Genomic DNA, 12,641 nt, shown 5'->3' with positions numbered 1-12,641 from the left:
AGCTATAACTTCTTCATAATTGTTTCTGGGAGAAACGGGGATACTCTGTAAAACCTCTGCAGCACTTCCCTTTAATGCAAGCAGAAGTTCTATCGCCTTATCGTAGTCGTTCCATGAATTTTTCACAGCTATAGTCTCGAACTGGAACTTAAAGACATCAAAGGCTGTTGATCCGTCAAACATTGGAGGCTTAGTTTTTGTTGTGCTGTCGATAACTTAACTTGTAGTTTTTCCAATTTTTCTTCCATCCACCGAGAATTTTCTTCCAATTTTCTGGAAGCGCTTTTCTAATTTTTTTAGATTTCTCTTCCATCTTTCTAGAATTGTCTTCCATTATTTTTCTAAAAATTTCTTCCATCTTTTTTACTTATGTCAGCTAACACTGCTGCGAAACTCACACTACTTGCATCTACTTTCAAAGATTCTTCGCTGCTGGCATCACGTCTTATCGAGATCACACTTTCTGTCGAACTCATATTCATTGATGTCAATTTTACGGCGCTCAAATTCCTCCAATAACCCCTTTTGTAGTTCCGCCTTGTTGCCGGTAGTTGCTAGGTCCATTTCACTTAGCTCTTTCTTCAAGTCAACGTAGATCAGCAAATTTCATTGTAGAAGTTTGCTTCGTAATATCACTTCTGATATTATCTTGTTACGTTTTTTACTGTATCGTTTTACTTCCAATTAAAACATAGTTCGTTAACAATTACTTTTCTTCACAATGATTTATTGCTTTATTTGCTTTTGCTTTATAATTCGCTAACTGCTGTTTGCTGATACGTTTGCAATACGCGCTTTCAGATAAGTGTTGGTATTCTATTCTGCTTTCGGAATTGTCGCGGAAATTTTTAATTGTTCCGCAAGAGGAATTTGACAGCAGTTAAATGTTTTTGTTTTCGTACCAAAACACGTCTTTTTATCAGCACTTATTTTTTTTCTCAATGTAATCAAGTTTTTCGCAAATAAATAAGGAAGAACGAACCATTGATAAATATAAAACATACAAAAATGATGCCGGCAATGGTTTCAGTGTTGCCACATTAATTTTTATTCATTTTCCTTACTATAAACAGAGTACTACTTTTCCGTCTATTTTTAGCCAACGTTTCGCCGACGTTCTTTTCATTATGAGTTTGACAGCATTCCGCTTGAAAAGCTGAACAGAATATTCAGCTTAAGACTGACTCGTGTTGCGTTACGCCCCTGCGTTATATACCTCTTGCTAGCCACATCGATGTTTCGAGAATACCCAATATAATAACTTCGCGATAGGTCCTCTCTTGATCTCTGTTAAAGCTGACCAGCATTGACAAAGCCAAACACACATACCTAACATGATACTTGACAGACAAACACATACACTTACATCTATAGAACATTTAAGTTAGGGGTGCAACCAAAAAAAAGAAACACAACAGACATTATTACGAGTAAGAGATTCACAACAAAGAATAATGAAGAAATTCTAGGGAATACTGGAAACAATATGTGATGACGAAATAAGAAAACTGTTACAATTTGAAATTTAAAATAACGGAAACTAAACTAAAGGAACCTTAAAACTAATAAACACCAGTTGTAACAATATTATGTAACGGTATAATGCATCTGATCTTCAGGTAATTATGGAACTGAAAAAATTTGGTACGCAAACTCAGATGTTCTGCCTCTCCTGGATTTTGTTAAAAACATAGCGTGCGATGTTATTAAATGCGACATGAAGTTTCTTGGAGTCATTGCAGTTACAATATGCAAAGACTTCACAACCGTAAAGAAGTGTTGGGATTAGTTATGTCTTAGCAATATTTAGATGAGTACATGTCCGCACATTCCATATTTTTCTTAGAATACCATGTATTTTGCCGGAAACACGACTAATATGGTTTGTACATGTGAACTTTGAATTGAATGTTAAACCCAATTTACAGGATGATTCTACTCGTTCTATGCATAGCCCGAAATTGTTAATTCGATGGCCCAATTGAACAATGAGAACAATTTGACAAGTACGATAAATATAGATTGCAGGCAGTATCAGAAAAGTAAAATAATGTTTTAAGTTTTGATAACAATATGTCATGGTTGACTGTATCAAAGGCCTTGCTGTGGTCCAAAAGAACAAGAAAAGATGTCATGGCTTCGACGTAGATCTTCGACGACATCGGTAGGAGTTGTGTTGCAGCTTCTTTTCTTCCGGAATCAAGATTGGTTTTCAATTAACAATTTCAGTTTCAAGAAACGTGGAAATCTGAGAATTTAGTAAACGTTCCAAAACTTTTGATAAACAAATGTAATATTGCTATAGGGTGGAAATCATTATTTGACTTAGGTATTGGGATAATTTTTGTCAGTTTCCATTGTATAGGAAAAGTAGATTGTGTAATTATGCTGTTAGGCAAATACGTTATTACGTTAGTAATTTAGGTAACACAAGTTTTATAAAAATTGGACACAATTCATCGGTACCAATTGCATTCGATTTAATTGCGAAAATGCTCTCCATGACTTCTTTACTGTTGACGCATCGGAATGAGAATTCTTTTTCAATGTGAGCTGTATGGAGAAAGGAGTGTGCATTTAAGATGGAACTGGTACTATTAGATTATTTAAAAATTTGATTTAGTGTATTTAAATCAATATTTTCCGCGGTAGATTGCCTACCACCAATACCACAGCTTTCAAATCATCCTAAATCATGACCATATCTTACAATAACAGCTCACAATCTGTCTCCTATCGTCTAGTGCTCCTAGAGTCACATTTTCTTAACAGTTCACTTTCATAGCAGATCACAGGAATGAAATAAGTTTTAGGCGATTGTGAACGTACCAAATATTTTTCCAGTAGTGGTAATTATGTGATCGGTATGTAAGTAATGTTATTGAAAATTATTCCAATATTTTTAGCCTTATTGACAATTTGTATGGGTTGGGTACCAATCGATAGGCGTCCATCAGTATTTATATTCCGAAGCTGATTTGAAATTAAGAGACAGGTTGAATTTTTAGGGTTAATATGCAGGTAATTGTCATGAGCCCAGTTTGAAATAATGTCCGGATCTTCAACGATTTTTAAAAACCCATGATGTATTTCAGATTTTTGGAAGTTCAGATAGAGCTGCATATCATCAGCATATATATGGATGGAGAAGTATGTGAGCTGAGGTAGCAGGTCGTTTATATACATCGAAAAAGCAGTAGTCCCAAAATAGAATCCTGCAGTACACCCTTATTTAGTTTTAGAAATTTGGACATTAGGTCCTTAATGACAACAGACTAAATTTTTTCTCACAGAGCTGGAAAAGTTAAGCATGCAACATTTGTATAACATTTAACAATGATTGATGGTCACACAAAGTGACAAATCTAAAGAAAACAATGGGTATTGGTGGGAATCAAAGTAAAAAAAACCAAATTCCAATGTTTACTTTATCGTTGATGGTGAAGAATATCAAACAAGATAGCACAGATAGTAACGATCTTTCGGAAATATCTTAAATTGTTACCCTGAGAACACTTACGAGTCTTTAAAGTACACAGCTTCAATTTAAACGAACGTAAAGAATTAAATAATTTAACAATGCAAGCAGATCATAAGGAAAACTCAAAATTAGTTTTATTATTATTTAAGGAAAATATTTTACTGTTTTCTAAATAGACGCAAAGATTTCAATTTATTTTGGTCGTTATTGTTTGGTACCCAAAATCAAATTCATATTCAATTCATATTTCCATTAACGGGAGCCAAAGAGCAAATTACAATAATGAAAAATTAACCTAGACTTAGTTGTTTTAGGATGTGTATTACACACGGCTCAAAGAATACAATAATATTACCAGATAAAATTTTTACATCGTGCCTAGGACTTTCATATACTCCGAAAGCTTGCCATGGAACGTATTGTGGACACCATGAATACGAAATCCAGCAAACTGTTCAAATACAAACAGCATGCCTATGTCAAGGGAAAGTCGGTGGAGACTGCCCTGCACGAGGTTGTGATTAAAATAAAAGAATCCTTCGATGCCAAAACGTACACACTGGCGGTATGCATTGACATCGAGGGGGCTTTAACAATGTGCGGACCGACACACTGATCCAATCCTTAGAACAGTACCGGGTGGACCCGGTCCTTAGAGACTGGATAAACCATATGCTAAGGAACAGGTGGATAAATTGTGTGTCCCATGGCATAAATATAAGGGAGAAAGTGGCACAGGGCGCGCTGCAGGGGGGCATTTTATCGCCACTCCTATGGTGACCACCATCGAACCAGTCTGCTACGCAGACAATGTTATACTACTTCTTAGGGGTAAGGATCCGAACAAGCTATGCAAAAGGGCCGAAAGGGTCTTGCATATGGCATATGACTGGGCTAGACCCAGAGGTCCTAATGTTAACTCAGAGAAGACTGAAATATGCCTGTTCACGAGGTAGACGAATTTGGGCCAACGCACCACGAACGCAGGCGATTTCGATGTTTGACAAGGTCAAATACTTAGATGTGATCTTAGACAGGAAACTGAATTAGAAGTGTCACATTCAGGAGCGTACTGAGAAGGCTCACAGATGTTGGGCACTATGTAGACGGACCGTAGGCTCGAAAAGGGGCATGAATCGATGAGGACCACGCCCACTAGGACACTAGTGGTAGAATGGGAGCAGCTCATACCATCGCGGCATAATCGAGGAAACGATAGGAAACCTGGAAGGAAGGGAAGAGGTTTCCGATCGGATACCTGAGATGAGCTTTGACGTCGAGTGCGAGGCGCTGCTGCTATCGGCACAGCCTTGGATTGACGGAACCTTGCATTGCCATCTGGAAGGTCATGTTACACGGATGGATCAAACCTAGAGGACAGAGTGGGCCTGGGGGTTTACATTGAGAACACAGGGACTGAGATCTGTTTTAGACTGCCTGATGGTGTGGTGCTAACGCGAGGAAGTCGACAGTAAAATTGCCATAAGGGCGATAACAACCAAGACGGTAAGGTCACGAACAGTCTTGAAGTGTAAGAAGGAGATTAACGTCGGGCCATAACGGAGTTAGGGGAAATGAAAGGGCAGACGACTGGCGGTGAAGGCCAGAGGACTGCCGTCAATAAACTTGGTTAATCCGAAGCCTTTCAGGTCGACGCAGTCCGAGTTAAGGGAGTGGGCGACGAATGCGCATGTAACATTGTGGAACAGCGAAACGGTCGGTAGGACGGCGAAAATCCTATAGGGGGATCCAGATTGTGAGAAGACGAGGCTATTACTGAAAGGAAGCCAGAGGGAGGTCAGTATAGCTACTGATATCATAACGGGACACATTGGACTACAAGCTCACTTATGTAAAATCGGTGCGGCAAGTGATAGACGTTGGAGCATTTCCTTTGCCATTGCCCGGCTTTCACGTCCAACTGATATCGGTTATTAGGTGGAGACACAATATCAGACATGAACCAACTTAGGGGAGTGGTATTGAAAATAATTAGGGATTTTGTGAGTAGCACGGAATTCCTAACTTATAATTTTCTTTTTATACCCTCCACCATAAGATGGGGTGTATACTAATTTCGTCATTCTGTTTGTAACTACTCGAAATATTCGTCAGAGACCCCATAAAGTATATATCTTCTTGATCGTCGTGACATTTTATGTCGATCTAGCCATGTCCGTCCGTCTGTCCGTCCGTCCGTACGTCTGTCTGTCGAAAGCACGCTAACTTCCGAAGGAATAAAGCTAGCCGCTTGAAATTTTGCACAAATACTTCTTATTAGTGTAGGTCGGTTGGTATTGTAAATGGGCCATATCGGTTCATGTTTTGATATAGCTGCCATATAAACCGATCTGGGGTCTTGACTTCTTGAGCCTCTAGCGTGCGCAATTTTTATCCGATCAGAATGAAATTTTGCACGACGTGTTTTGTTATTATATCCAACAACTGTGCCAAGTATGGTTCAAATCGGTCCATAACCTGATATAGCTTCCATATAAACCGATCTTGGGTCTTGACTTCTTGAGCCTCTAGAGTGCGCAATTCTTATCCGATTGAAATGAAATTTTGCACGACTTGTTTTGTTATGATATCCAACAACTGCGCCAAGTATAGTTCAAATCGGTCCATAACCTGATATAGCTGCCATATAAACCGATCTTGGGTCTTGACTTCTTGAGCCTCTAGAGTGCGCAATTCTTATCCGATTGGAATGAAATTTTGCACGACGTGTTTTGTTATGATATCCAACAACTGCGCCAAGTATAGTTCAAATCGGTCCATAACCTGATATAGCTGCCATATAAACCGATCTTGGGTCTTGACTTTTTGAGCCTCTAGCGTGCGCAATTCTTATCCGATCAGAATGAAATTGTGCACGACGTGTTTTGTTATGATATCCAACAACTGCGCCAAGTATAGTTCAAATCGGTCCATAACCTGATATAGCTGCCATGTAAACCGATCTTGGGTCTTGACTTCTTGAGCCTCTAGCGTGCGCAATTCTTATCCGATCAGAATGAAATTGTGCACGACGTGTTTTGTTATTATATCCAACAACTGTGCCAACTATGGTTTAAATCGGCCCATAACCTGATATAGCTGCCATATAAACCGATCTTGGGTCTTGACTTCTTGAGCCTCTAGAGGGCACAATTCTTATCCGATTTGAATAAATTTTTGCACGAAGTATTTCGTTATAATATCCAAAAACTGTGCCAAGTATGGTTGAAATCGGTCCATAACCTGATATAGCTGTCATATAAACAGATCTGCGGATTTGACTTCTTGAGCTTTTAAAGGACGCAATTCCTATCCGATTTGGCTGAAATTTTGCATGACGTATTTTATTTTTACTTTCAACAACTGTGTCAAATAAGGTTCAAATCGGTTCATAACCTGATATAGCTGCCATATAAACCGTTCTGGGATCTTGACTTCTTGACCCCTAGAGGTCGCAATTATTATCCGATATGCCTGAAATTTTGTACGACGGATCCTCTCATGACCATCAACAAACGTGTTTATTGTGGTCTGAATCGGTCTATAGCCCGATACAGATCCCATATAAATCGTTCTTTCTATTTTACTTCGTGAGCCCCAATGGGCGCAATTCTTATACGAATTGGCTGAAATTTTACACAGGTCTCCAACATATAATTCAATTGTGGTCCGAACCGGACCATATCTTGATATCGTTTTAATAGCAGAGCAACTCTTTTCTTATATCCTTTTTTGCCTAAGAAGAGATGCCGGGAAAAGAAGTCGACAAATGCGATCCATGGTGGAGGGTATATAAGATTCGGCCCGGCCAAACTTAGCACGCTTTTACTTGTTAGAGGTTACTTTATAGTTTTTGAAGAGCACAGCAAGCCGATTACTGGCTTAGGTGTATGTCTATAATGTCATGCGGCGGATTAATATTTGCACCCTCTTTTCAACCTAACCTAACCTAGTTGTTTTATTAGACTTAGGTGTATATCCATAGTTGCATGGGGCGGATTAATATCTGCACCCTCTATTCAACTTAACCTAGTTGTATTATGACATAGCTAGGTGACAAAAATAAATACATATTACTGTTGTTGTTGTAGTTACATGTAAATAAATGAGTGAGTGAGATAAAGCTAAGGGACAAAAATAAAGGCATATTCCCGTTGTTGTTGTATAAACTGTTTAAATAATAGAGTCGGTGAGAGAATTAACATTTAGAGATCATTACAAAGAAATATTGAAAAAAGTAGAAAACATTGAGTGGCAAAACGCATCGAGTGATTATTCTTATGTATATATAATTGACTGTACCTATAATTAAAATAATGGTATAAATGTTCTCTTTACAGACGTTTCCACAGAAAACGGCCCGATGATGTGAAAGCATTCAATTCTTTGTAGTTCTCGGTCGTAGGATTCTCTTTTTGATGGTTGGTGTCGTTGTTGTAGTAGTTTGTGTTGTTCTATCTTTCGTCTGCTTGATTCTGTTGGGGAACTCTGCGACTAAGGTGGGGTGCGTCGATAGGGATCAGAGTCTGAGTCGAGTAGGTCTGGCTTTTATTGGCGCATATTATTGTCTCAAGGACAACATCCATTTTGAGGTTAGCAAAACTACATTGAACAGCAGCAGGTGTCTGTCTTGTGGAACAACCACGACCACTTTTTCTTATAGCTGCGCATTAGGAACATCGTTCGTTTTGGGTTCGCTTCTTTTTGAAAAATTCTTGATTAGAATAAAAAAAAGCAAACAAACGAAGAAAGTTAATTGAATGCATACAGCATATATAGGTCATGGACATTAGCCATATGTTTTTATGTTCGACAGTGGCCCAATTTATTTATTTCTTCATGCACAAAAAGATGAAGATCTTATAAATTATAGTGCAGGACCACGCGTATCAAGAAAATATCCAACTTACTGCGAACAAAATATGTATAATAAATCAGATAATTTAATTTATTTTAGGCATTAACATCAAGGAAAGAACAAGAAAATTAAAAAGAACAGAAGAGAAGTGTATCATGTGACCGTTTCCAAATTTTGAAAATATATATGAAGCCTATTGCATTTCAGATCCTTGCAACGTAAAACATTTTTTATTGAACACCTTGAAAACTTCCCATTCACTTTGACGTATCCAACAATTGTTCCACATTTTTCGGCTACAATACTTACACCATCCTTTGCAACACCAATAATTACTGGATTATCTAGCTTGTGCAACTCGAAAAAACATCTCATCATTGGCCATGTGATCGCTGGCTCCGGAATCAACTATCCATTTCATATTGCTGTTCACTTGACTTGTATAGCATTCATCGTCAGCAATAAAGCACAAATCAGAATTTGCCACGTTTCCAGATTTCTTAGATTGATCTCGTTTAAAATTGAAACAGTTTTTCTTTTTGTGTCCAATTTTGCCACAATAATGGCATTTGAATTTAAATGAAACATTCATAGCAACACTTTCTTCCTTGCTAGAACACATACGTTTTCTTTCCTCTTCAAGCAAACGATTTTTGACAAAGTCCATTTCAAGACTATCCGGGTTCAATGTTTCAATTGCTGTTATCACGTTATTGTAGGATTCCGGCAAAGTAAGAAGTAGCAAACAAATGGTATCCAACTTTTCTAACGTAGCTCCCGACGATTTCAGTTGTCGAACAACACTTTTGAACTTGAGGAAAAACGAAAAAACATTGCTTTCATATTTTATGGTCAACATCTTTTTCCTGAGGAGCGATTAATTTGAAATGCTTTTCTTGGCAAACACATTTGATAATGATTACAAGATTTCAAAAGAACTTTTGCTGTCCTTTACATATTCCAAATGTGAATCCCCAATTCTTTTTATTATCAAAGATTTCGCCTTTGCATTCTTCTTCTTCCATTCCAATTTCTTAGTCTCGACAGTTTCTTATATAGCTATATAAGCTCCGTGACATCTTTCTGTATCAGTTCCAACAGATCGTGTTCGTTCAAACCGTTTCCAATCTAAACTTCCAATTATCGTAATTCCGACCCTCGAACAAATGCAGTGCGAACATCTCTTAAAATTAAAATGTTTAGGGTAATACAAGAAAAGATTTTTATTGAAGAAAAAGTTTTGTACGACTGTCAAGAAAAAGAAAAATTATGCTTCTAATATACATTCAAGAACAAAGCATACTTGATTAAATTAAAATGTAAAAACAAAGTATCAATACCACAAGTATTTAATTGCATATACTAACATATATGACATTCTGATACAAGCAGAGTAATCTCCTTAAGCTTGTAATTCAACCGGTGATACATCATCAGGGCTTGGCGACTTAAAGGAGTCGAAACTTCTTATCGCCCAAAGAATTTTCGGCTCATACACAATTTCCCTAACGGCCTCCGACGAATGCAGTGACCTCTTTTGGCGCCACGTTATCCGTTGGAGAATTTCCCGCGAAATGTGTATCAACGAGTAGTTCTAGTGTTTCTTCACTAGACATTATCCATACATTCTCTGACTTCTGGATATACCCCACCGTAATGGTGGTGGGTATAAAAAAGTCGTCTTTTTGATTATCGAAAAAGTCAATTTCACTTTAAATCTCTATAACGAATCCCACGCTCTTCTGCTAGTATCACTGCCTGCGCCGGGAAATTTGGGTCGCGCTTGGTTTATTCGACCGGCTGGTATAAGTGAGCGGCTGCTGCGTTAATGATGTCTCCGAATTTCCTCTTGGCAACTAACACGATCTTGTCTAAGCTAGATCGGAAATGTACCCACTCTATGCACCGGTTGCACCTCACCGACACCGACCGATGATGGTTCTGGCAAACCGAACAGAACCAGCGTCCGGGGTTATTTTCAATCGCTGTACGGACCAAATGGGTGCAGAGAAGGCACTGAGGCGGCAGCCTTTGTCGGTGAGGATTCCATAGGGTCAATGCGGTTCGTACACCCGGCTGCCATGGGATTGCAATATCATTGATGGTATTTTTATGTGATGTATCTCTATCTCCTGCTGTTGTTGCGTCTTTATAGTTCTGTTGCTTATCTTTTGAGAGATTGCTACTAGTTGTGCTACTGAAACTTTGTGACTTAGTTGCGTTTAGAGTTTTAGGACGACCTCTTTTTCTAATCGGGTAAATGGGTTTATCTTCTTGTCCCGTATATGCGGTGATCTTTGAAGTATGCTACGTACCCATTGAAGTATTTGGAATTCCTATTAGTGCTATGGTGTAACATGATGAACCTTTTTATCCGTGGCTTTTGACGAACCATCTCTTTTCTCAAGGTATGTGTGTCTATCAGCACCTTATCGTCAATTTTAAAGTCGATATTATGCCTTCTCTTAGCATCCACATACATAGTTTTTATTTCTATCTTGACCTTTTTCTAACGATTCGTTTGCCCTTTTTAAAGCATCTGTCATTTTCAAAAGATAAGGTGTTATTTGTGGTATGACATTTGATAGAATTATGGTTTTCAGGTTTAAATGTGCTTCTATGTTCTCGTCCAAATGTTAGGTAGACCGGTGAATATCCTGTACTTTCGCATTTCACTGTGTTCATTATAAATCGTATCATGGGAAGTTGTTTCGCAGACGGTGTGATCTTTTCCAACACAAATTGCAAATTGTATTTTTAATTCTCTATTTTTCCTCCCACAGGATTGGCTTCCGGGTGATATATGGGTGTAAAGGTTTGTCTAATATTTAGACAATTGGTTAGTTTCTGCATAATAGCTCATACCGATCCATTGTCGGTATGAATGCGTTCATGTAACAATATTGGCGAACAAGTTTCTGCGACTACAAATAAACCAAAATCCATTGGTTTCCGTTTTGCGTTCGTGGAAGCGGACCTACCAAATTCATAGCAGTCACATCGAAGCGTTGGTTACTTAAGGCGGTTTGAATGAGGCCTTTTCGATTCAAATTGGTCGATTTATATCGTCGGCTTGCATACCGGACCAGTAATAGAGCTGTACAATTCTTTGGATGGTTCGCTCAGTCCCACAGTGACCTGTCAGCTTTTTATCATGAAATTTTTCTAAAATTTCTGCCCGCATGGACTTTGGAACCACTTATTGCTCTTATTTGGAATCCTGGTTAGAACAGTACCTATATATTACTCCTTCTATTAAAAGGTATGACCTATTAGTATACGACAATACGTTTTCATCACCCTTTTCAAAGGAGTCTCTAGTTTTTTTAATATCAACATATTCCAACGGTGCTGTTCGAACCTCAGCATCTCCTTGTTTCGGAAAATCGACAGATATAGAGAAACACTCGCATTTAATATCTGTATGATTTTCATTTTTCCAAGGGGGACCGGATAAGGCATTGGCATTAACGTTTTGTTTGCCACCGGTATATCTAAGTACTATATATTATTAGACCGCAGCTTTAACGTCCATCTTGCCAATCGACCAGTTGGTTATCTCAGTGAAATTAGCCACCGTGAAGTATGGTGGTCTGTTAAAACAGATATGGTTGATCCCTTATGGTGCCATCACACTACATGTTTTTGACTTATGACATGTCAAATTTTGCTATTGTTAAAGTTGCACACATAGTGTGATACGAATAAAAATAACACATGAAAATCACTTTTCAAAATAGCATTGTTATTTTTTCGATTAGTGAAATCTGCTGTTTTTGTTGTAAGTGGAATGAAATGCTCACCTGTCAGGTTATGTCATACAAAAAGACCATACTGTATGATAGGAAAAATTATAAATCGTATGTAAATTGGCAATTTTAACACACATAATGAAATACCAATGATATATAAAAAGTGAAATGTCATAAGACAAGAACATGTAGTCTGATAGAGCCTTTAATGTAGCCTCGAAATTTTTCTAGCTCCAAGACGACTGCTAAAGCCTCTCTCTTGAGAATAATTTCGTTCTGCCGAAAGCAACAGACGGCTCGAATACTCTATGGGGTGCTCGTTTTCCTTCTTCCCCTGCACTGCTCCGAGTGCATAATCATTGGCATCGGTTTTTAGATTCAACGGCATGCTTTCGTCGATTTGTTGTATAATTGGTGGATATGTCAACAATATATTAAGTTTGATAAAAGCTTTTTTTCTGCTCGAGCGTCCACACACACATAATGTCCTTTTTGGTTAATTGAGATAGCGGTTTCGATATTTCTGCAAACTCAGGAATAAATCGTCTAA

The sequence above is a fragment of the Stomoxys calcitrans genome, chromosome 2, assembly GCF_963082655.1.
Source record: "Stomoxys calcitrans chromosome 2, idStoCalc2.1, whole genome shotgun sequence".
NCBI lineage: Eukaryota > Metazoa > Arthropoda > Insecta > Diptera > Muscidae > Stomoxys > Stomoxys calcitrans.
Note: the sequence above shows the minus strand (reverse complement) of the source record.